The following is a 25,650-nucleotide window of genomic DNA, read 5'->3' on the forward strand; positions in this document are numbered from 1 at the left end:
CTTTTTCAGGATCTTCATTTTGCAGATAAGTAAAGTGAAACCTAGAAAGGTTAAGTAACTCACAGAGCTAGATAGTGGCAGAGACAATGTTTAAGTTGTTAACCATCATGTCATAAATTTTAACAGCTTTCAATGGTAATTACAGTTGACCCTTGAACAATGTGGGAATTGGTGCACTGACCCTCCAGGCAGTTGAAAATCCACCTGTAACTTTACAGTTGGCTCTTTGTATCTGCAATTCCACATCTGTGGATTCAACCATCCACGGATCGTGTAGTACTATAGTACATACTTATTGAAAAAAAAATCCATGTATGAGTAGACCTGTGCAATTCAAACCTGTATTGTTCAAAGGTCAACTGTATATGATGTGAAATTAGACCAAGGAGGAGCCTTAAGTCAGATAAGCTCTGGTGCCAGCATGGAGAAAGGGAAGGAGTAATAGACACACCACCATCTCTACCAACTCCACCTTCAAATATGGAGAAACCAAACAAAGGCTGATCTGGAGTTCACCCCCCTCCCCCGCTCCCTCAGCCAGCAAGCACATTTTAAGCACCTAGTCTATCCAGGGCTTTGTAGGATATAAGGGCATTCAATTTTTTTTTCAGTTTTATTAGGTAGAATTGTTACAATTTGACTACACATATACAATATATTACATGTAAATACATATGCACAATATATACTGCACATATTTTTAAATTTTACATATATGAGAACAGTATTGTTTCTAAGAATGTTTAAACCTTTAGCTTTTTAAACTTACATGATTATCAAAGGAATAAAGCCAACCACAAAATAAGAATTAATTCAAAAATATACATACACCCTTCTAGTAACAGCAACATTATTTTTCTTATTGAGTTATAGTCATTTTACAATGTTGTGTCAAATTCCAGTGTAGAGCACAATTTTTCAGTTATACATGAACATATATATATATATATATATTCATTGTCATATTTCTTTTCACTGTGGGCTACCATAAGATCTTGTGTATATTTTCCTGTGCTATACAGTATAATCTTGTTTAACTATTCTACATTTTGAAATCCCAGTCTGTCCCTTCCCACCCCCTGCCCCCTTGACAACCACAAGTTTGTATTCTATGTCTATGAGTCTGTTTCTGTTTTGTATTTATGTTCCTTTTTTAAAAAAATTTTTTTTTAGATTCCACATATGAGCGATCTCATATGGTATTTTTCTTTCTCTTTCTGGCTTACTTCACTTAGAATGACATTCTCCAGGGACATCCATCTTGCTGCAAATGGCGTTATGTTGTCGGGTTTTATGGCTGAATAGTATTCCATTGTATAAATATACCACCACTTCTTTATCCAGTCGTCTGTTGATGGACATTTGGGCTGTTTCCATGTCTTGGCTATTGTAAATAGTGCTACTATGAACATTGGGGTGCAGGTGTCTTTTTGAAATAGGGTTCCTTCTGGATATATGCCCAGGAGCGGGATTCCTGGGTCATATGATAAGTCTATTCCTAGTCTTTTGAAGAATCTCCATACTGTTTCCACAGTGGCTGCACCAAACTGCATTCCCACCAGAAGTGTAGGAGGGTTCCCTTTTCTCCACAGCCTCTCCAGCATCTGTCATTTATGGACTTTTGAATGATGGCCATTCTGACTGGTGTGAGGTGATACCTCACTGTAGTTTTGATTTGCATTTCTGTGATAATTAGTGATATTGAGTATTTTTTCATGTGCCTATTGATCATTTGTATTTCTTCCTTGGAGAATTACTTGTTTAGGTCTTCTGCCCATTTTTGGATTGGGTTGTTTGTTTTTTTCTTATTAAGTCGTATGAACTGCTTATATATTCTGGAAATCAAGCCTTTGTCAATTTCATTTGCAAAAATATTCTCCCATTCTGTAGGTTGTCATTTTGTTTTACTTACGGTTTCCTTTGCTGTGCAGAAGCTTGTAAGTTTCATTAGGTCCCATTTGTTTATTCTTGCTTTTATTTCTATTTCTTGAGTAGACTGTTCTAGGAGAACATTTTTGAGATGTATGTGAGATAATGTTTTGCCTATATTTTCTTCTAGGAGGTTTATTATATCTTGTTGATTCATCCTCTTAACAGAGTTCTATGCAGAGCAGAAGTTTGTTTTTTTATTTTGATGAAGTCTAATTTTCAGTTTTTCCTTTTATGGACCACATTTTTGGTGTCAAGTTTAATAAATCTTTGCCTAGCCCTAAATGTTGAAGATTTTCTCTTACTTTTTAGAAAAAGTTTTATAGTTTTATGTTTAACATTTCAGTCCATTGTTGAGAAAGCAGTCATTGAACGACCTGTCACCCTCCCCCAGGCTTTCCCACTCAAAACCTCGGACCTAGAACATTTCCTACCCAAAAGATAAGAAGCCTTCACAGCCTGTGCCATTCTTATCACCTTGTGTGGGAATATCTGTCCTTGTTTCAGACTCAATGTGACTCCTTTTTTCTGCTTAAGTGTGTGCGTCACATGGCACCTGGCCAACCCCACTGTTATATCTGTCCCCTGCGGAGACATAAGGGGTGTATGTAGGCCAATTGCCCTGCAATAGTTGCTGGGAGGGATCAACACCCACTGTTGAAGCTTATCTTGCTCTTACTTCTCTAGGTAAGTAAGATACTGTTCCATCCAGTTTTGTGTTTTCCTTGAAGACTCCAATACCAAGATCCTGGTAGTTGATATAGTTATGATCTTTGCTACCTTCTATGAAGTTGAAGTCCTTTCCTGGAATTGGTGTTTCTGCTTGACATGTTCCATTTTGAGTGTGTGTGTGTGACTTTTTATTTTGATAAGGTATGAGGTTTATTGAGCTTTGTTTTTTGTTTTTGTTTTTTGGCCTATGAATGACCAATGGCTCCAACACCAGTTGTTGAAAATTTTATCCTTCCTTCATGAAAAAAAATTTGCAAATTTTGTCAAAAATCAGTTGGGCATATTCATCAATCAGTTGGGGCTACTTCTGAGTTTTCTATTCAGTTCCACCGATCTATGTGTCTATCCCTCTGCCAATGCCACACAGTCTTGATTGCTGTAGCTATAATGTTGAGTAGAGTAATTCTTCCCACTTTGTTTTTCTTTGTCAAGATTGTTTTACCTATTCTAGGGCTTATACCTTTCTGTATAAATTTTAGAATAAGCTTTCTTAAGTCTACATAAAACCTTGCAGGGATTTTTATAAAAATTGTATTAAATCTATAAATCATTTGGTGTAGAACTGACATTTTTACTGTAATGAACCTTCTAATCCATGAGCACAGTATGTCTCTCCATTTATTTAGGTCTTTTAAATTTTTGTTTCATTAGCATTCTGTTATTTTCAACATACAGATCCTGTACAAATTTTGTTAAGGTGCATACAAAAGTATTTCATTTCCTTGGAATAACTGCCAATGGTTTTGTGTTTTTATTTTCAGTTTCTGCATGTTCATTGTCAGTATATAAAAGTGCAATTGATTTTTGTGTGTTGGTCTTGTATCCTGTGACTTTGCTGAACTACCTATTAGTTCTAGGAGTTTTAAAAATAGATTCTCTTGGATTTCCTACTTAGACCATCATGTCATCTGCAAATAAGGATGGTTTTATTTATTCCTTTCTATTCCGTGGGCCTTTTATTTCTTTTGCCTGCATTAATGGCAGTAGCTACAACTTCCAGTATTATGTTGGATAAGAGTGGTGAGAGTACAAATCCTTGCCCTGTTCTTGACCTTAGGGGGAGGCATTCAGTTTTTCATCATTAAGTATAGTTAGCTGTATGTTTTTTGTAAGTGGCCTTTAGCACATGCTCATATCATATTAAGAGACATTCTGTGTTCATGTATTAGAAGACTACAGTTAGAAGAGTAAACATATTGAACATGTCGATTCTCCCCCAAATGATCTATAGGTTAATTCCTCTCTATTTTTATTTTTCTAAGAGTTTTTACTATGAATGGTTGTAGGAGTTTGTCAAATGCCTTTTATGCGTTAACTTATATAATCATATGCTTTTTCTTCTTTAGCTTATTGACATGGTGAGTTATATTATTGATTTTCAAATATTGAATTAGCCTTGCATACCTGAAATAAATCCTACTTGTTATTGGTGTATAATCCTTTTATTACATTTCTAGATTAATTTTGATAATATTCTGTTCAGTATTTTTATATCTAAGTTCATCAGATATATTGTTCTTTAGTTTTTGTTTTCTTATCTTTCTTTCTTTCTTTCTTTCTTTTTTTTTTTTTTTGGTACTATCTTTGCCTGGTTTTTAGTATCAGGGTAATACTGACTTCCTAAAATGAGTTGGGAAGGATTCCTCCTTTTTCTATTTTTGGAAGAGATTGTGTAAAATCTGTGTTAATTCTTTAAATGTTTAGTAGGACATTTTTTCTAAGGGGGGTTTAATTATGAATTCAATTTCTTTGATCATTATAGGTATATTTGGATTGCCTATTTCAACTTGGTTGAATTTTGATAGTTTGTGTTTTTGAGGAGTTGATCCATTTTACTTAAGTTGTCAAATTTATATGTATAGAGTTCTTTGTAGTATTCCCTTATTCTCTTTTGATGTTTGCAGGGACTGTAATGATATTCCTTGTTTTATTCCTGATATTGGTAATTTGTCCTTCTCTTTTTTTCTTTGTCAGTCCTGTTCATGATCTGTTGATTATATTGGACTTTTCAAAGAAATCACTTTTTGTTTTAGTGATTTTCTCTATTGTTTTCTTATTTTCAATTTCATTAATTTCTCTTCTTGTATTTATTATTTACTTTCTTCTCCTTGCTTTGTACTCATTTAATTTTTCTAGATTCTTGAGGTAGGAAGTTAGACTATTGATTTGAGAAATTTCCTTATTTCTAATGTAAGCTGTTAGTGTTAGACATTTCTTTCTCAGCACTTCTTTAGCTGCTTACCACAAATTTTTATTTGTAGTATTTTCATTTCCATTCAGTTAAAGGTATTTTTTGACTTCCCTTTAGATTTCCTCTTTGACTCATGGATTATTTAGAAGAGTGTTGTTTAGTTTCCAAATGTTTAAGTATTTACTTGTTATCTCTTTGTTATTGATTTCTGGATTGATTCCATTGTGGTTAGTGAACACTGCTCTGTATGATTTCAATTCTCTTAAATTTTTTGAGGCTTGTTTTATATACCAAAATATGGTCTATCTTGGCAAATGTTCTGTAGTCTCTTAAAAATAATGTGTATTCTGCTGTTGTTAGGTGAAGTGTTCTATATATGTCAATTAGAGCCTGTTCATTGATTGTGTTTTTCAGATCTTTATTATCCTTGATGATTTAATGTCCAATAATTGTACCAGTTGTAGCAGAGTGTTGAAGTCCTCAACTCTAATTAAGCATTTTTCTATTTCTTCTTTCAGCTCTGTCCATTTTTAATTCATTTATTTTGAGGTTCTGTATTTTGGTGCAAATAGGATGATGCTTTTAAATCTTAACTTAGATCATGTTTCTTTTTTTAACATTTTTTATTGAGTTATATAGATCATGTTTCTTTTCTGCTGCAAAACTTCATGGTGTTTCCCTATTTCGTTTGGAACTATGAAGTCCTTATAATAGTCTATAGGGTTCTATAAGATGTCTATAAGATGCCACTCCTGGTTATCTCCCTAACTTCATTTCCCACTCTTCTCCCCCTCACTACCTCTGTTGCAGCCATACTGGCCTCCTTGATCTTCCATGAGAAGACCACGCACTCTGCCTCTTTAAGGCCTTTACCCTAACTCTTCACTCTGCTAAGAATGCTCCATCAGTTTGGGGTACAGTTATTGCAAAGATTGTTAGCTTTAAACATCAGAGAAGCAAAGGCCTTAAGAAAGTAAATGCCAATGACAAACAGTATATTATTAGTAGAGCCAGAGTGTTATAGAGAAAGTGAGCCTGAAGAAGAGCAGTGAGAGAAGGTGAGATAAACAGCAGCAGCTCTGGTTTTACATATAGGAAGAACTGAAACCCCAAATTCCCTCATTTAAAAAAACTTACCCCCAACAGCCTAGCACTGGGTCTGAAATTTAAGCAGAATACTGCTTGGGGATAAGTATATAATGGCTCTGAGGAATCTGGCAGTATAAAACTTTGTATAATTTAGATTTAATCCAGAGCTTTAAAAAATTTATTTGTCAAGAGTATATTTCCCTCCCCTAATGCCTATCTCACAAAATCCATTTTGAGAAACACTGAGTTAAAGTTTTGTGTTTCTAGAAAACTCCTGCTAAAAGACTAATGCTACTGGAAAGGCCAACCTAGTTGTAAGTCTTTAATACTCTGTGATGATTATTTTATCCAATTAGCCTAGGGATTGGCAAACTATGGCAAAGGCCTCAGCCCTCCACTTGATTTTGTAAATAACATTTTATCGGAACATATCCACATCCATTTGTCCATGGCTGATTTTTCATTACAGTGGTAGAATTGAGTAGTTGTGACAGAGATGTATGGTCAGCAAAGCCCAAAATATTTACTATCTGACTTTTTACAGAGAGAGTTTGCTGAGCCCTGGATTTACCCAATAGCAAGGCCCTGAGATTTACTTATTACTGCTGAACAGATGATACCATAAGTTAGTGGCTGACCATAACAATTTATTATTATCTCTCATGGTTCTGGGGATTTAATGGGCTCAGCTGGGAAGTTCTCGTTTGGTGTCTGTCATGCAGTTACAATCAAATGGTAACTGGGGCTTCAGTCACCTGAAGTCTCAACTGGGCTGAACATCCAAGATGGCTCACTCACGTGACTGGCAATTAATGCTGGATTTCAGCTGGGAGCTTAGCAAGCCTGTTGACTAGAGCACCTACATGTGGCCTTTCTCTTTGGGGTAGATTTCTCATAGCATGGCAGCTAGGTTACCAGAGGGTCATTTCAAGCATAGGAAGTCGATACTGCCTGTTCTCTTAAAGGCTAGACTTGGCATAATGGCACTTTCATTTATTCAGTTGGCCAAAACAATCATAAGCCAGCCCAGATTTAAGAGGAATAAACTCTACCTCTGCACAAGGGAAGAGAAATAGTGTACATGGAAGGACAAAATTAATGCTGATTATGTTGAAGACAAACTACCACCATGGGGAGGTGGTATGAAGTGCTTAGAGAGTAAGGTGTAGAAGGTTTTCTCTGGAAAGAACCTTCAGGGTGACTGAAGCGAACTCTGCTTTCACCTGTGCTTATTTTTTTAATTTGCTTTCTTTTTTTACTGAAGTATAGTCAGTTTACAATGTTGTGTCACTTTTTGGTGTACAACATAATGCTTCAGTCATATATATACATACATATATTCGTTTTCATATTCTTTTTCATATTAGGTTGCTATAAGATACTGAATATAATTCCCTGTGCTATACAGTAGAAACTTGTTGTTTATCTATTTTATATATAGTAGTTAGTATCTGCAAATCTCCAACTCCCAATTTATCCCTTCCCACTCCCTTTCTCTCCTGGTAACCATAAGTTTGCTTTCTATGTCTGTGAGTCTGTTTCTGTTTTGTAAATAAGTTCATTTGTGTCTTTTTTTTTGAGATCCCACATATAGGTGATATCATATGGTATGTTTTTCTCTTTCTGGCTTACTTCATTTAGAATGACAATCTCCAGGTCCATCCATGTTGCTGGAAATGGCATTATTTTATTCTTTTTTATGGCTAAGTAGTATTCCATTGTATATATGTACCACATCTTCCATATCTATTCATCTGTCAAGGGACATTTAGGTTGTTTCCATGTCTTGCTATTGTAAATAGTGCTGCTGTGAATATTGGTGTGCAAGTGTCTTTTTGAATTATAGTTTTTGTCAGGGTATATGCCTAGGAGTGGGATAGCTGGATCATATGGTAAGTCTATTTTTAGTTTTTTAGGGAACCTTTATACATACTGTCCTCCAAAGTGACAGCACCAATTTATATTCCCACCAAGAGTGTAGGAGAGCTCCTTTTTCTCCACACCCTCTCAAGCATTTGTAGACTTTTTAATGATGGCCATTCTGACTGGTGTGAGGTGATACCTCATTGTAGTTTTGATTTGCATTTCTCTAATAATTAGAAATGCTGAGCATATTTTCACATGTCTGCCATCTGTCTGTCTTCTTTGGAGAGATGTCTATTTAGGTCTTCTCCCATTTTTTGGTTGGGTTGCTTATTTTTTTGATATTAAGCTGTATGAGCTATTTGTATATTTTGGGAATTAGTCCCTTGTTGGTCACATCATTTGCAAATATTTTATCCCGTTGTGTAGGTTGTCTTTTCATTTTGTTGATGTTGTCCTTAGCTATGCAGAAGTTTTTAAGTTTAATTAGGTCCCATTTGTTTATTTTTGCTTTTATTTCCATTACTGTAGGAACTTGTTTGAAAAAAAATTATTGCTGTGATTTGTGTCAGAGTGTTCTGTTTTCCTCTAGGACTTTTATAGTATCAGGTCTTACATTTAGGTCTGTAATCCATTTTGAGTTTATTTCGTATATTCACCTGTGCTTATTTTATACATAATTATATTAAAACTCAGAGCATTAGAAAAAGCTACTGAAGGTTGGTGTCTGCCTCACAGTGTTTACAAGGACTGTAGCTAGCTTGCTGGAGGTATGTTACTAACCCCAAAGGAGACGGGAGTAGGGCTAAGGGGTTGGTGTGAGGAAGCTGATGGAGCCTGAGTCCCTGAGTGAGGCTCCCTTCTTTCCCTAAGTCTTTCCTTACTCTCAGGGGCTCACTCAGTTGCCTCAGCTACTATATAGATATCTAGGCCTTACAGACATATCAGATCCCTACCACTATGCTTTGTAGGCTTCTGAAGCTTTTTTTGAATCTGGACTCTGTATCCAAATGAACTCTGAACACCTTGAGGACAGGGACCACATTTTCACTTTCTTTCCCTCCTTCTGGCCCTGAAATACCTCATACTGGTACCATATACATGGCAGACAACAGAAACTGTAACACTATTCAAATCCCAGTTCATTTTCCAGCACAGTCTATGCAGGTGGAATTCTGTGGTCTCATCCCCGCACACTATGCCAGCCTCATCTTTGTCCTTCAGCCACTCTCAGTGATGTTATACCAAGCACCCCCCGCTTCTCCCTCCCTCTCTCCTGGATAAATGCGTATGTTGTTCTCAATGTTTGGAACATTCTTCCTTCTCACTCACCTTCTTTCACTGGTCTACCTCTTTGGTATTTTTCAGAGCTCAGCTTGAGTGTTAATTCTTCAAAGAGATCCTCCCTGATCTTTTAGGTACTCCTCTTTTGTGTTTTCACAGCATCTTGTATTTCCCTCTTAATAGTTATTTCTCCATTCTCTTCTAATATAATTACTTACTTGTCTGTCTCCTTGGCTTGACTACAGTGCTTGAGGGTGCAGGCTGTGTCTGTCTTCAACTTTGTCTCACCATAGACTTGCCAGAAGTCTGACACAACAAATGGATGCACTCTCCCTTCAGTGATATTCACTTTCTTCCTGCTCTCCTATATAAGTCTGCTGGAACAGGAGTTGGGAGAATGGATAAGGAGCATATGTCCAAAATATCATATGAGCCACTTGCAGCCCCTCTGAACAATTCTTTAGAGCTCTTGCTTGTCTTGTCCCAGAACTCTGTTTGCAAGAACCAAAAGGCTTCTTTGTAAGGCTCCATGCATATGCTTCTCTACTTTCCAGCCTCCCACCACCAACTCAGTGAGCCCTGCATGTCAAGCACCTCCTTGCTTCAATACCCCTAAACACAACAGAACCATGGCATAACACTGGGAAATATTTGTTAACTCCTGAGCTTGGAAAGTTTGATCTAGGCTTTTTGACAAGAAGCAGGGGGTGGCTCTGGGGTGCCAATCAATTGTAAGAAGACAGCTAATGTGCTTGTGAAATGACTGGCCCCCTAGGATCATTTGTCAAGCAGGATGAATATGGTTAAATATAACTTGCCAGACTACAAGCAGCCTTCAGACGGCAGAAAGGATCCAGTAGGACATTGCACATCACGGAGTAACCCCAGGGTAGTGAACGTCAACTGTCCTGCTCAATTAATCCTTGGAAACACAGTCAGAATTAATGGGGAACTTGTTGAAAGTTGATCGACACCTTCTGAAAGGTGAAATCCTTTTTTGTTCCCATTAAGTGTTGTTAAGGCCATTAGCAGAAATTGGAGTAGAGAAATATGACCTTTCATGTGGTAGATTCAGAGGCTGAGAAGATGGACAAGATGGAAATGTACTGGCAGCTTATAATAAGCACCTGGGTGGGCAGTGATAACTAGAGATTGAAAATTGACAAATGGGTCAAACTGGCAGAGACCAAGACAGAGAGGGATGGAGTGCAGTTTGCATGCAGAGGAATAAGCATCAATAATCCAGCAATGTCGCCCACACTGAGGGCCACATACGAATTACTCAGAAAGTGGCTAGAATTTGCTAAATGGAAAAGTGGGGAGATTTTGTTACAAGATGAAGAGCTAACTTTCCAGCTGTTGAGAAGAGTAAATTATTTAGTCTTTTCTGGGAAGTTAGGGTACTAAAGAGAAATTCTCTAGACTAGAAGTCAGGAGGTCTCTGTCATCTCTTTATTCAGTTTCAAAGTGGCTGAATGACTCCAACCCTCCTCATCCTGCAGTTGGTTGTATCCTTCCAAGTGATGAATGTGAAATTTCTTTGAAAGATATCAAGCTATACAAATGTAAGGAATTATCATCATGATCATCCAGCTGAATCAAGTGCAAAGAATATTGCTATAAGGAACTATGTGAGATTTTAATTATTTCCTCTGATGGAGGTGAACATGTTTACAGATAATCTTGAATAGCAGTAGTGCCCAGATGATTTATCTTGGGCTTTAGAGAGAAATACACCATGATATTTAATTAATTAATTAATTAATTAATTAATTAATTAATTTAGGATGGAGGTCCTGGGGTTTTAACCAGGACCTCATACATGCTAAGCATGCATTCTACCACCGAGCTATTTCTTTCCCCACCACATTATTATTTGAATGCGAACTCTGTATTGGGTACTGTGCTAAGCGTTTTACTGTATCTTCTCATTTAATTCTCAAAACCACCCTGTGGCTTTAGATACTATTATTATCTTCATATTATAGGTAAGGAAACTTAGACTAAAGGAGATTAGTAATTTGTCCAAGATCATATTACTAGTAAAAGACAAAGTCTAACTTTAAACGCAGGTATTATCTCCAAAGCACGTGCAAGTATCCACTATACAATACTGCTGTATACATATATGAATGAACTTGAGGCTCTGGGAAGGAAAGAAATGTGGCCTGCCCAAGGCCATCCAATTGGTTAGTCGACCTACATACTATTTGTTCTTGGAGTGAATCCAGCAGGTTCACAGCAAGTGAAGACTACAACAAAGTCTCAATTTATTGCTGTAGCTCAGGTATTACATAAACAATACTTGCAACTTAATAAAAATAAAAATAACCCAACTAAAAATTGAGCAAATGATCTGAATATATAAGACTTCAAAGAGGATATACAAGCGACCAATAAGTTCATGAAAAAATGCTCAACATCATTAGCCATCAGGGAAATGCAAATCAAAACAACACTGAGATACCACTTCACACCTATAATCAAAAAGACAGACAATAACAAGTGTTGTTGAGGATGTGGAGAAAGTGGAACCCTCATACACTGCTGGTGGGAATGGAAAGTGGTGATGCTTCTTTGGAAGTTCCTCAAAATGTTAAACATGGTAGTACTATATAACCCAGTAATTCCATGAGCGTTTACCCAAGAGAATTGAAAACATATGTTTACAAAAAGCTTGTACTCAAAAGTTCATAATAGCTTTTTCATAAAAGCCAAAATGTGGAAACAGCTCAATTGTCCATCAACTGATCAATGAATAAACAAAATCTGAAATAATCCACACAGTGAAATGTTACTCAGCTGTGGAAAAGAATAAAGTACTGATACATACTACAACATGGATGAACATTGCAAACATTATGCTAAGTGAAACAAATCAGACACAAAAGACCACATTTTGTATGATTCCATTTACATGAAATGTCCAGAATAGGCAAATCTGTAGAGATAGCAAATAGTTTAGTTAATGGTTGCCAAGACCTAGGTGGAGGGGGCAATGGGAATAAATGCTAATAGGTATGGAGTTTCTTTAAGGGTTGATGAAATATTCTAAAATTGATTGTTGGTGATGGTTTCTGTGAATACACTAAAAACCATCAAATTTTATAGTTTAATATGGGAACTACATAGTATGTGAACTATGTCTCAATAAAGCTGTTAGAAAAAGAACCAGCCCAAATATCCTCTCCTTTGTGAAGCATTTCCTGGTCTCCCACACAGGGTAGCCTCTGATTCCTCTGAGTTCTTCTAGCACCTTGTACACACCTCTGCCATAGCACTTACATCCCTGTATGGAAATGTCTGCTTGCCCCACTCTAGGAGCTCCCTAAGATCAGGGAACTTGTTTTATTTATTTCCTACCTCTTAAAAGTTCTCTGCTCCTTGCCTCATTCCCTATCTCTTTTCCTCCCTTCCCTTCCTTCCTTCCTCATCCCAAATTTTTACTTGGCACCGACTGTGTACAAAGGCATTATGCTAGGTATTTGGGGATGCAGTGATGAGTAAAGCATGGTCTTGCTGTAGTGTGTTTACAACCTACTAAAGAAGACAGACATTAAACATGGATGATAAGTGTTAGGGAGTAAAAGCACTTAACTGGGAGGTCTGACATAATCTGAGGGGTGAGGAAAGAAATTGCTGATGATGTGTTATTTTATCTGAAACTTGAATGACTATTAAAAATTAGTTGTGGGTGTAAGGAAACAGCTTAATGAATGTCTTGAGATGGGAAAAAGCTTGACATCTTGGAAGAAGTGAAGGAAGGGCAATCTGTCTGAAACATTAGGAGTGAAGGTTCCAGGAAAGTGAGATGGACTTAACTGAGATGAAACTTGAGAGACAGCTTTGTTGACCAGGTTAAGGAATTTGCACTTTGTTCCATAGGAGATTATAAGTGTGTGTTTGTTGGTGGGGAGGTGACATGATATATATTTTTTTAAGTTCATTGCGATTGTTCACTGGAGAATGTATTGAAGGGAGTGTGAGCCAGAGTATTACTGTCTTCCAGTAATGGAAGTCATTAGCATGTAAGTAGTCATAGAAGCCATGGAGCTAGCTTGTTCTTCTTATATCCTCCCCAGTACCTGGAGTGGGGTTTGACACAAAGTATCTGTTGAACGTTAAAAGTAAGAAGTTGTCAACCATAGACCCTTCCAAAAAGGATAAGTGAGACCAATATCCTCAGGTTCTTCCTTCTCTCAAACCAAGGCACACATAGGAGTCCCAGGGATGTGTGCACAGTAGGTATGCATTAAAAGCTAATCTGATGGTGTTCGGAAAACTGGACAGCAGCATGTAAATCAGTGAAGCTAGAACACTCCCTTACATCATACACAAAGATAAACTCAAAATGTATCAAAGACTTAAACATAAGACAGGATACAATAAACCTCCTAGAAGAAAATATAGGCAAAACATTATCTCACATACATCTCAAAAATGTTCTCTTAGGGCAGTCTACACAAGCAATAGAAATAAAAGCAAGAATAAACAAATGGGATCTAATGAAACTTACAAGCTTCTGCACAGCAAAGGAAACTGTAAGTAAAACAAAACGACAACCTATGGAATGGGAGAAAATTTTTGCAAATGAAATTGACAAAGGCTTGATTTCTAGAATATATAAGCAGTTCATACGACTTAATAAGAAAAAAACAAACAACCCAATCCAAAAATGGGCAGAACACCTAAACAAGCAATTCTCCAAGGAAGACATATAAATGATCAATAGGCACATGAAAAAATGCTCAATATCACTAATTATCAGAGAAATGCAAATCAAAACTACAATGAGGTATCACCTCACACCAGTCAGAATGGCCGTCATTCAAAAATCCACAAATGACAAATGCTGGAGAGGCTGTGGAGAAAGGGGAACCCTCCTACACTGCTGGTGGGAATGCAGTTTGGTACAGCCACTATGGAAAACAGTGTGAAGATTCCTCAAAAGACTAGGAAGAGACTTACCATATGACCCAGGAATCCCACTCCTGGGCTTGTATCCAGAAGGAAATCTACTTCAGGATGACACCTGCACCCCAATGTTCATAGCAGCACTATTTACAATAGCCAAAACATGGAAACAGCCTAAATGTCCATCAACAGGTGACTGGATAAAGAAGAAGTGGTATATTTATACAATGGAATACTACTCAGCCATAAAAACCGACAACATAATGCCATTTGCAGCAACGTGGATGCTCCTGGAGAATGTCATTCTAAGTGATGTAAGCCAGAAAGAGAAAGAAAAATACCATATGAGATCGCTCATATGTGGAATCTAAAAAACAAAAACAAAAAGAAACAAACAAAAACAAAGCATAAATACAGGACAGAAATAGACTCACAGACAGAGAATACAGACTTGTGGTTACCAGGGGGGTGGAGGGTGGGAAGGGATAGACTGGGATTTCAAAATTGTAGAATAGATAAACAAGATTACACTGTATATCACAGGGAAATATACACAAAATGTTATGATAACTCACAGAGAAAAAAATGTGACAATGAGTGTGTATATGTCGATGAATGACTGAAAAATTGTGCTGAACACTGGAATTTGACACAACATTGTAAAATGATTATAAATCAATAAAAAATGTTAAAAAAACTACAATGTGGTATCACCTCACACCAGTCAGAATGGCCATCATTCAAAAGTCCATAAATGACAGATGCTGGAGAGGCTGTGGAGAAAAGGGAACCCTCCTACACTTCTGGTGGGAATGCAGTTTGGTGCAGCCACTGTGGAAACAGTATGGAGATTCTTCAAAAGACTAGGAATAGACTTACCATATGACCCAGGAATCCCGCTCCTGGGCATATATCCAGAAGGAACCCTACTTCAAAAAGACACCTGCACCCCAATGTTCATAGCAGCACTATTTACAATAGCCAAGACATGGAAACAGCCTAAATGTCCATCAACAGGTGACTGGATAAAGAAGAAGTGGTATATTTATACAATGGAATACTAGTCAGCCATAATAACCGACAACATAACGCCATTTGCAGCAACATGGATGCTCCTGGAGAATGTCATTCTAAGTGACGTAAGCCAGAAGGAGAAAGAAAAATACCATATGAAATCTCTCATATGTGGAATCTAAAAAACAAAACAAAACAAAACAAAACATAAATACAAAACAGAAACAGACTCATAGACATAGAATACAAACTTGTGGTTGCCAAGGGGGCAGAGGGTGGAAAGGGACAAACTGGGATTTCAAAATGTAGAATAGATAAACAAGATTATACTGTATAGCACAGTGAAATATATACAAGATCTTATGGTAGCCCACAGAGAAAAAAATGTAACAATGAATATATGTATGTTCATGTATAACTGAAAAATTGTGCTCTACACTGGAATTTGACACAACATTGTAAAATGACTATGACTCAATAAAAATGTTAAAAAAAAAGAAGAAAAGGAGGAAGAATACAAACAAAAACAGCAATAAGAAATTGTCAGAACTAAGATTTTTCCTTATATTATGTGTTCTTCATCAGCAAAATTACAAAGTAAAATCTGACAAGGTCAGCTGAAAATTTTTTGAAAATTATTTGTAATATGAATTTCTGTCCACTGCTGTTAACAAGCAACCTTGCTCTGAAAATTTATTGTGGCTTGTAATATTAACTAATAATTGTATACAAATAAAAAAAAGCGAATCTGTTAAGAAAAGCTGTTTATCGAGTGCATACTATGCATCAGGCACTCAACCATTTACATGTCTTCATTTTCTTAATAACTCTATGAGGTAAGCATTATCATCCTTTCCATTGTACAAAAGGGGACCCTGAGGCACAGAGAAGTTACACAGTACCTGATGGAGGTAGGATTTGAACCACAACATTCTGAGGGCAGAGCCTGCTCTCTTAAACACTGAGGTATATTCTCACTCTAACTAGTATTTGAAGCCTAAGTGACTGGCTTGTTCATTGATCAGAATAGGCTGGTGTAAGTTGTTGAAAATTCCATTTCATACATCTTTTCTCATCACAGCACCTTCACCCCAATTCTCCTGATATTTCTCTGCCTGCCTCCCAAACCAGCCTCCAGTCACCTCCTTATCCTGTGGCCCAGCCCTCAGTGCCTTGCTCCTGGCTTTTGCTCACCACTCACCAGTTGAACCCCTATACCCAGCATGGTAGCATTGAGTTGGACGGAGTACTGCTGTGGTACTCCTCTCAAGAAATATATGTGCATGTTTTCAGGCATCTTGGAGTCTCAAGGCCTTAACCAAAAGACTGACTCTAAGGAGCTTTTGAATCTTTGTGATTGGTTATGAAAACAAGAGATTTTATTTGGTTGGGGAGGGAGGAAGCAGCAAGGAGAGAGATTAAATCGCCACATATCCAGCTGTTCAGTCACAGGCGACTTGACTTCAAGAACCGGAGCTCCTCAACAATAAGCTACATGGCCCCCTGGAGAGGCACTTTCTGCTCTGCCACCCGACTGAGCTAGCCTCTTTCCCACCTCACACTACCGGGCAACACCTATATTATTCTGTTCAGTGACGTACTTCTATATTGTTTGAATGTGTTGTGAGGATGAGGACACAGAATATGTGACAAGATCTTTGCAGGCATTCTTAGCCTTTTGTGGGTAATGGACACCCTTGAGAATCTGAAAGTTATGCATGCCCACACAGGCACGAATTAATATGCATGCTCCTGTGCACACACACAGTTTTGCTTATGATTTCAGCTTCGGATCAGTGATTCCAAAGGTTCTCAACGAGAAGGTATCATACCCTAAGTAGTATTTCAGAGTTAGTGGGGTCTTTTATTGACATATAGCAGGTAGAATCCAGGAATACAATTGTAGGACAGTCCTCATGGTGAAAAATGTTCCTGTGTGTCACTAGACTGTCAAATGTCCTGCTGGACATTTATGTAGGTGAAAAACTTGTTTATAAATTATGAGAAATTAGAATAAAAATCTGTTTTACATAACATAAGGTGTGTTGGTAGGCACTGAATTTTTCAGGAACTTAACAGCAGTGTAAATTGAGAGGGAATTGTGTCTTATTTTCTTAGGGACTATACAAGTTTTGCTTCATTTTGAAAAATTATGTTAGCAACATCAATAACATTCAGACTATTCATCACTGATACAGCATTCCTGTATCAGTATGCATTTGTAATTGGTGTTTTCTTGGTGATTTCATACTGACCACTTCATCTTATGTGTTCCACTGTTGTCAATGCCTGAGATTTACATATTGATTTATATGTTACATAAATATGTAAATAATCATAAATTATTTTCCTTTTGTTTTTTCGCATAATGTAGCATTATACTGATATTTTTGAAGTTATGTGTGTAGGTGGGTTTTATTATCTGTGAGTTTCATCTCAGGATAATAATGGAAATGTCACAAAGTATATTAAAAAAAAGAGAATGAGTTTCATGACATTGAGAACCACTTAACTAGAATAAGAACTACAGTCTGAAGGAAATTCAATCTAGTAGGCAAAGTATTAATGGCTTCCATTTATTAAATACCTACTGTGTGCCAGTTATAGGCTAAAGGAATTTTTCCATGAACTCATTTATTCCTCACAAGCCATGACCCATTTCTTAAACTACAAGGCAGAAAATGAGGAGCATCAGAAGAGACACAAGAAAGAGGTAACTGAACATGTAGAATCCCAGGCTGGAGGTGCGTGGTCCAGCTCAGGTCTGCCACCCCTTCACTGCTCTCTAGAGTGATTGCACTGTGAGCTGTGACTGAGCCCACAGAGGACTCCCACTCACTCCCAAATGATGGACTGTTCTTGGACCCTCTGTGTGTGAGTGTCGATGGAGGCAGGGCTCAGTGAGCTGGGGAAATCTCTGTGAGCTAATGAGGCCTGATTCCTGCATACGTATCTTTCTTCTCCTAGCACTATGACTCTGGTAGTATATTAAAATATGTTTTCCAAGAATCAGTCATTCCTTCATAATTTTTGCCATAATTTTGCCACTGGGAAAAAATCTCTGAGTCACAGCTCCAGAGCTGGGTGCAGGGATGGTGGACCAGCTTTACAACCAGGCTACTTGGCAGGGGCAGCAGCCTCTGGTCTTCTCTCTTTGCCTCTCCCAGTATGGGACCCCTACCCTATGAGGCAGTGGGATCGAGGGCAACTGGGGCCCCAGTATTCTTATCCAGCAATACCTGGGGTAGAACCTCTGTCCTGTGACTGGGGACTGGGTGGAGGAAAGGATCCTTCACCATTCTTCTTGGCCATACTCACCAGGAATTTAGCCTCTGCAACTCTTAGTTGGGGAAGGGTAATGATAAATACTGGAGTCCTTCCCCTCCTGGTGAGATGCTGAGTCTCTTGACTAGGAGCTGAAAGGAGAAGGACCCCCTGTCAGGCTCAGCTAGGGAGAGGGTACAGAGGGAGTAGGTTATGGCTTAAGTGCCACAGACTTTCACTATTCTTACCAAGATTTAAATTTTCTTAAATAAATATTTTTTTACTTGCTATATTGCCTTAGGACAATTTTGAGAGATTTTAAATGGTTGCTTTTCAAAAAATAACTTTACGAGTTATGCTTGTTTTACTGGGATGTGAATGTCCTCATTATCATACACTTGTTTTTGATGCCTGCTTTTCTCTATAACGTGAGGGGATTCTAAATTCCCAAGAAAACACCTTTCGTGGTTGTCAATGCTACATTGTGCCCTAATATCATCCCTGGACTATGTGCCCAAATAGATATTAAATTCTTAGAGGAGAAGGGCTGGATTTAACACAGCCATGACACCCTGCATAATATATGCGCCCAAGGAAATCATTCAAGGAATGCATGCACAAATAAATAGCTATATCTTCTGCTTGAAAATGGCCTCCAAAGTGGAGCATGACTCCCACTTCTTAAGTCTGGGCTTCGCAGAGTGACTATTTTCTAAAGAGTAGAGTATGGACAGAGGGGAAAAGAATAACTTTACAATGGAGAAACTTGACAAGCAGTATCTGAAGCCCATTGATCAAGGTCAACATCAGTAGTGATAAGGTATGTTAATAGTGTATATTCTTGATACGATGTGGTAAGTATGGCACTTGACCTCTGACTTGGCCTCTGACACATTACCACAGTCTAATCATGAGAAAAACATCAGCCAAATCCCAATTGTGGGACATTCTACAAAATACCTAATTTTCAAGATCATCAAAACAAGGAAAATCTGATAAACCATTACAACAAAGAAGAACCTAAGGAGATATTATGAGTAAACGTAGTATGGTATCCTGGATGGGATCCTGGAACAGAAAAAGGACATTAGGTAAAAACTAAGGAAATATTAATAAAGCATGGACTTTAGTTAATTGCAGTGTATCAGTATTGGTTCATTAATTGCAACAAATGTGCCATACTAACATAAGGGAAAGTGGGTGTTGATACATGGAAACTTTCTGCATTGTCTTCCTAGTTTTTACCTAAAACCTAAATTCATTCTAGTATCAAACAGATTTATTAAAAAACAAACAAACAAACAAACCTCTTCTACAAAGAGGCAGACCTTGAGCTAGGCAGAAAGAAACTCTCTTTCTTGGGGTTCCTAGTGAGGTGAAGTCCACGAAGATGCAGGAAAAAAGCTAGATAGGGCAGAATCAGAACTCTATTGTTTTGGCCCAATAGCTTTTGTCCGATGAATCTCTCCTAGAGTGAAAGCCAGATGAGTGCACAAAGATGTCCGTGCAAGGATGGTTATGGCAGGATGATCTTTAAGAGTAAAACACTGCAACATCCTAGATGTCCACACTGGGGCGGTATCCCACTATGCTTGTTCCTTAGAGCATTGGTCCAGTGAGATGTTCCACATATAAAGGGATCTGTGAACAAAAAGGAAATGCTACGTATATATTCCCTTGGAGAGTCCAATATATATTGATGTAAAAAGGCTCTGAAATCAGTCTTGCTGAAAAAAAACTTGTAAATTTCTGTTTGAACCAGAGTTTGAAAACTCATTTGACCATGGATCACTTTTTAAAAAACAGTTATTTTTATGCAAATGCTACTAAAATCTTTACACTTTGGGAACTGCTGCACTGGGGGCTGGACTGTATAAATTTTGGTGTGTATTTTTATTGGAATGTTATGCAGAAATTAGTGAAATCATGTTTTTGGGGAATATTTAATGAATTGGGAAAATATTCACAATGTTAGAGTGAAAACAAGGTACACATTTGTATATATAATATAATCTTAATAGTTTAAGTTTTTTTCTATGCACGGGAAAGGATAATAGAAAAACTACAAAGTTAATAATGATTTTCTCTGGCTTGTGGATTTACAGGTGATTTTAAATTTCTGCTTTATAATCATAATTTCTTCTAATGGTTTACAAAATAAATATATTATTTAACTAACTCCAAAAGAATACATGTCATAAACCAATATTTTGTAAGCCAAATTGTTTGTCCTTCTCATGCACTCTAAACTTATTTGCCTTTTGTTATAAATGTTTATTAAAATGTTTTTGAAAATACCAGATTATTTAAACTCTGAGAAGGGAATGACAGGATGTCCCAGATGGGCTTGATTGAATTAGTGGAGCATTATAAAAGCAGAGCCTGAACAAACTAGCAATCCAGGCTGCTAGAATGATGCTTTCTCTTTGGTTAATGCTGGACTCTGCAAATAAATGCTTTTCCTTTAGTTGCCTTGCAAAGGTAATGAACATATAGTTAATTCGCTATGTCAAGTTGACCTCCAGAGGATAGATACTTCATCTGCCTGCTTGTGTGCAAGACCAGGTTCCAGTTTCCTCCTGTCAGACTCCCACGTCCTACCTACTAATGCAAAAATTCCTCCTTCTCAGAAGACTTGAAAAACAGGGGCTGGGCTGGCAGCTTTCAGTGCCACTCTGTGCAGAAACTCTGTGGTACTTACCTATCATTAGAATCTGGCATGGGGCTGAGCCTGGGAGCATCAGAGCCCAGAGGACAGTAGCTTGGTGCTTTTCTTGAGTAGAACTGGCCTGAGCTTTGACTTCTGTTCTTCATATTTCATTCCTATGCTCCTCATGGTTTCAGCAAACAGTATTATGGCATAGTAGAAGAAAGGTGAGCTCTAGAGAGACAGACCTGGGTCCAGGCCCTAGCTCTGTCACCCCCTAGCTGTGTGAGCTCAAGCAAGTCACTTAACCACTCTGGTCTTTGGTTCCTGATCTGGGTTGGTGTGAGAATTAAACTAGTATCTAGTATACTAAGCTCTCTCTCAATAATGGATATAATTCTTATTCCTACTCTGCTCCTCCATTTCCAGCTCAGAGTCTCCAACACTTTCCTCACCCCTCATTTTTTACCTAAAATGAGCCTGGAGCCTTAAGAAATTGCTGTGTCTCCACCAGGTGGTGCTAACCCCCGCCTCCCTACTGCCTTCAGGTTTCAGGGAGCTTCTGTATATATCCATATCTTGCTCCATTTTACCAGGTCTGGGCCTGGCTTTCCCTTTTCCTTGATCCCTACACACACACACACACACACACACACACACACACACGTACTATGCCCACATCAACATGATATGGACATAGAAAGAAAACCCCATCTTGACCAGATTAGAATTCTGATCTAGACTTACACCGATGCAGTCCCTAACCAGGAAAGGGAAAGAGTTCAACTTAAAGGCCAGTCTCTAAGCAAAAAATATACAAAAGGCTACTTTAGAGCCCTTCTGCATTACCTCATTACCTGTACCATGTCCCACTCTATTGGTATAGCAGTCTTATCACTGCTAGCACTGTGCTCGAGAGCACCAACTTGAGAATCAGACAAATCTTAGTTCAAATTCAGGCTTGGCTGCTTACTACCTTTGTTACTCTAGTCAAGTTATTTAACTTGTTTGAATCACAAATGGCTTACCTCTACTTCATTCATTTATTCAACAATATCTAATAAGCCCCTAACTGGCATTGTGCTTGGTGATGGGAATACAGTGGTGAGAGGGGAGGTAAGCATGAATGATCACAGCCATTAAAGTAAAATTGCAACATTTCAAAGCAGTGCCCAAGGTACATGGTATTATGAGATGGTATCTGATGTACGCAGAGGGGTAAAATTGACAGGACCTGGTGATGGATTGAAGGTGGAAGGCAAGGTAGAGGAATGAGTCGGGAATGATTCCTTGCTTTCTGGCCGGCAGCGGGTACCATTCACTGAGGTTGACAGCAGAGGAGGAGAGTCAGCTTTGGGGAAAAGCTATGACCAGCAGGGGCTACCCATACATGTGCACACACACATACGTGCTGATTGAAAGCCCCTCCTGGGTGTTGGGAACATTTACACATTTTGTTTCATTTAATTAAATCATGATGGCAGCTTCATTAGGAGAATTACTATTCCCATTTTCCAGGTGTGGAAATAGACTCAGAGTTATTGAAACGACTTGCCCTGGATCTCACTGCTAGTTAGTGGTAGATCCGGGATTAACTTTCATTCTGTAGCCCCAACACGTGCTTTTTCCACTACTTCACCCTGTAGGGCCCAGCAAAGCCTGCAAGGGAAGGGAAGGCAGGTTAGCCAAGGGCAAGGGCTCCAGGAAGGCAGAAAGGAGGGGTAGGAGTGGAAGGGAGACAAAGGGAACAGAGAGAGAAAGAACTGTGGTGAGGGCAAGAGGGATTCTCTCCAGTGATTTGATTAAGATTTTTTTTGGGGACAGGTTAAGCAGGCCAAACTGAGGTTCATATTTCATAGCCCCGCCTCTTCTACCAAATTCTGGCCCTGAACTCTGAGGAGGTGATGGGTAGGGGAACAAATGAGGAGGCAGTGTATGAAGTGGCCCAAGGCCCAGGGCTAAATTTGAAATTAGCATGGGGATTTCAGTCACAGGAGTCAAGTTTCCATGGCTAAGTCCAGCAGCTGGGGCCCCATGGAGGGATAGAAAGCTGACCCTTTTTGGCTAGCGCTTTGGCCCCAACCTTCCTGTCACCTGCTTCATGCCCCTGGCATTCTAGGAAGCAGTGAGAGTCACTCTCTTGGCTTATGGTTTCTCATACCTTCGGGAGCTGTCTTCTGTGCAGCTGTGTGGGGCAAAGACGAAGGGAGCTGCGTCTGATATAAGGCTAGGGAGTAGGTTTAGTTAGGAAGGGACTGCTGTTTGTCCTCTTCCTGCAAACTTGTGCTCTTCTCTCCTAAGCTTCCCACGTCCCCTTTTCTAGCTTGAGAGAGAAACTCAAGGTCAAGTGATCTCCAATAGAAATTCAAAGGTCTGTACCTCATCACCTGAGTGTTAGATTCCTAGATCCTTTCTGGGTCATAACTACTCAGCCAGTTTCTTATGGGCTCTGGCAATCTCTTGGATTCTGGGATATTCTCAGAGATCAGAGTGTTTTTTGTGAAAATTTAAAATTGTGTTTTTGTTACAATGAAAATCTAAAATGAATGATAAAAGCCTATTCTCTATCATTCATCTGGATGGCCATCTTATAAAATTAAGGGCAGCCGGAGAATTTTTGGACTCTCATTTACATCTGCCTTGGTGTATTAAGATCAGATTATGCTGCATGGAACAGAAGAAGACATCTAAAATGACAGTGGTTTAAACAAGATGGAAGGTTAATTCTCTATCATGTTAAAGAAGTCCAGAGATCAGATGTGTAGGTTTGGTGTGGTACCTCCATGAAATTGTTAGGGACTGCAACTCCCCCCAGCTCTCTGCTGTGCCATCCTTAGAGTGTGGCCTTTACCCTCTGATCCAAGTTGCTTACTATAGCTCCAGCTAATATTTGCTCATCCGAAGTAGTAATAGGGAAGAAAAAGCAAAGAAAAGCCAGTCCCCACCCCTTTTAGGAGATCTTCAAAAAATCCCAAGTACCACTTCCACTTATATCTCATTGGCCAGGGCTTTGTGATATGGCCACACCTATCTACAAGGGATGCCAGGAATATAGCATTTTAGTTGGGCACATTATGGGAGGAAGTGGGTGGTTTGTGGCATAGATAACTAGCAATCTCTGCCACATTTGTATAAAAGATCTCATTAGCTTCACAATGTCCTACTTGCATTGTCAAGGACTAATGAGAAAAGAACATAGGAAGACTTAATACATAAATGATGGCTTAGTCCCAGTGAAGGCCAAATTATGTCCCTGAGGGCTGTAGGAATGACAGTTTAGCAGTAGATCTAACAGGAAAAAAAGTGATGCGAGAGCTGAGTCATCGCCTGGCTCACAGTCATACAGCACGACCAACTCAAAAGAACCTGTATCCCAGTCGGCACTGCAGTCACGATCTGAACAGCAATTTAATTTTAGAAAAACAACATCATCCACCTTGTTAAAATCATTGTTGCTCATTTGATTTTTATTGGTTTTGTAGTTTTGTTTTACACTTCATTTGGAACTTTGTAATTTCAGCTTTATAATTGGGTATCAGCCAGAACCATCAGGAGTTTGCAGCCTGTTTTCTTTTTGTACATAGTTTAACACTGTAATGAAAATGAGTCAATAGTCAGGAATATATCTCTATATATCTCTATCTCTATCTCTCCTTTTGAAAGGGTTATTCAACTGGGAAATTCTTCCTAAAACCACTGGGGACCATTGTAGTAAACAGGAGGACTGTATGAGTTAGAACCCAAAACCAAGGCTTCTGGCTTCAATTTCAGGGTTCTTTTCACACCAGCACCCCCAGGGCTGATGACCAGGAGGCAGCACTGTGCTACAATAACAGGTGTTGAGCCTAAACATAGTTTATGATCAGAGGAGTCTAACACTGGAGATGCTCATAGGTCACAGGCATACCTCCGACCTGAAGCTTGAGCCTCTCTATAAGCCAAGTGCCTGGGTTAAGGGGTGAGGATGAGGTTGGTGGTTTAGGGTGACATAAAGAAGCATTTGGGGGAAAATGGTTGATTAAACATTATGTCCTTGACACCAAAAGTCAGGGAAATTTTCTGAGCATGTTTCTGTGAACGTTTGATGGGTAGAAAAGGTCCTGGAGCCAAGTGTATGGAAATGTATCCCCTCTGTTGTCCCTAGTAACACATTCTAGATCATCTGCCATGGATCCCTTTGGCCTGTGATGTCGTCTACCTTCCAGGCTTCTTTCACTGTTTTGCAACCTGGAGGGCAACCTGTTTATCATGGGGCAAAGGGCTGCAACAGATGGTAGGTAGGGCCTCTTTTGAAGTTGGGTAGTTGAAGGGGAAGGGGTTGATTCTAGAGGACTTGTTTCAGGCCATTTATCAATGGAAGGAAGAAATGCTCCTTCTCTCCTTCTCTGGCAGCAGTAAATCTTCCTCAACCCCAGCCACTGGCACCTCCTTCGAGTACTTTCTTGAAATTTAACCACAGGGTTAAATCCTGATAAAAATGCTTCTATCAGGATGAAAGAATAAGATTCATTGAGAAGGGAGAGAGGAAGAGAGAGAAGGAGATGGAGAGAGAGAGGCTGATAGATCATGGAGAGAGATAGAACAAAAAGAAAGACAGACACACACATCCATACACATACAGATAGACACAAGAGGCAGAGAGATAGATATTTATTGAGATATTTATTTATAGAGGGAGAGAGAGTTGGATAAACATAGAAAAAGATAGAACCAAAGAGAAAGA

General features: G+C 38.6%; 1 protein-coding gene across 9 annotated transcripts in view; it reads left to right on the forward strand.

Annotated features, from left to right (window-relative positions):
• ARHGAP36 (Rho GTPase activating protein 36) overlaps window positions 1-25,650 on the forward strand; it is a 152,503-nt gene that overhangs the window by 19,077 nt on the left and 107,776 nt on the right. The window contains exon 1 of one of the 9 annotated variants that reach the window (XM_074359872.1): window positions 2,593-2,616. The exons of the other annotated variants lie outside the window; for them this stretch is intronic. The gene's annotated coding sequence lies outside the window, so the exon portion shown is untranslated. Of the gene's footprint in view, window positions 1-2,592; window positions 2,617-25,650 lie in introns of those variants that run through there. 9 annotated transcript variants of the gene reach the window in all.

Source organism: Camelus bactrianus, chromosome X, assembly GCF_048773025.1.
Source record: "Camelus bactrianus isolate YW-2024 breed Bactrian camel chromosome X, ASM4877302v1, whole genome shotgun sequence".
Taxonomy (NCBI): domain Eukaryota; kingdom Metazoa; phylum Chordata; class Mammalia; order Artiodactyla; family Camelidae; genus Camelus; species Camelus bactrianus.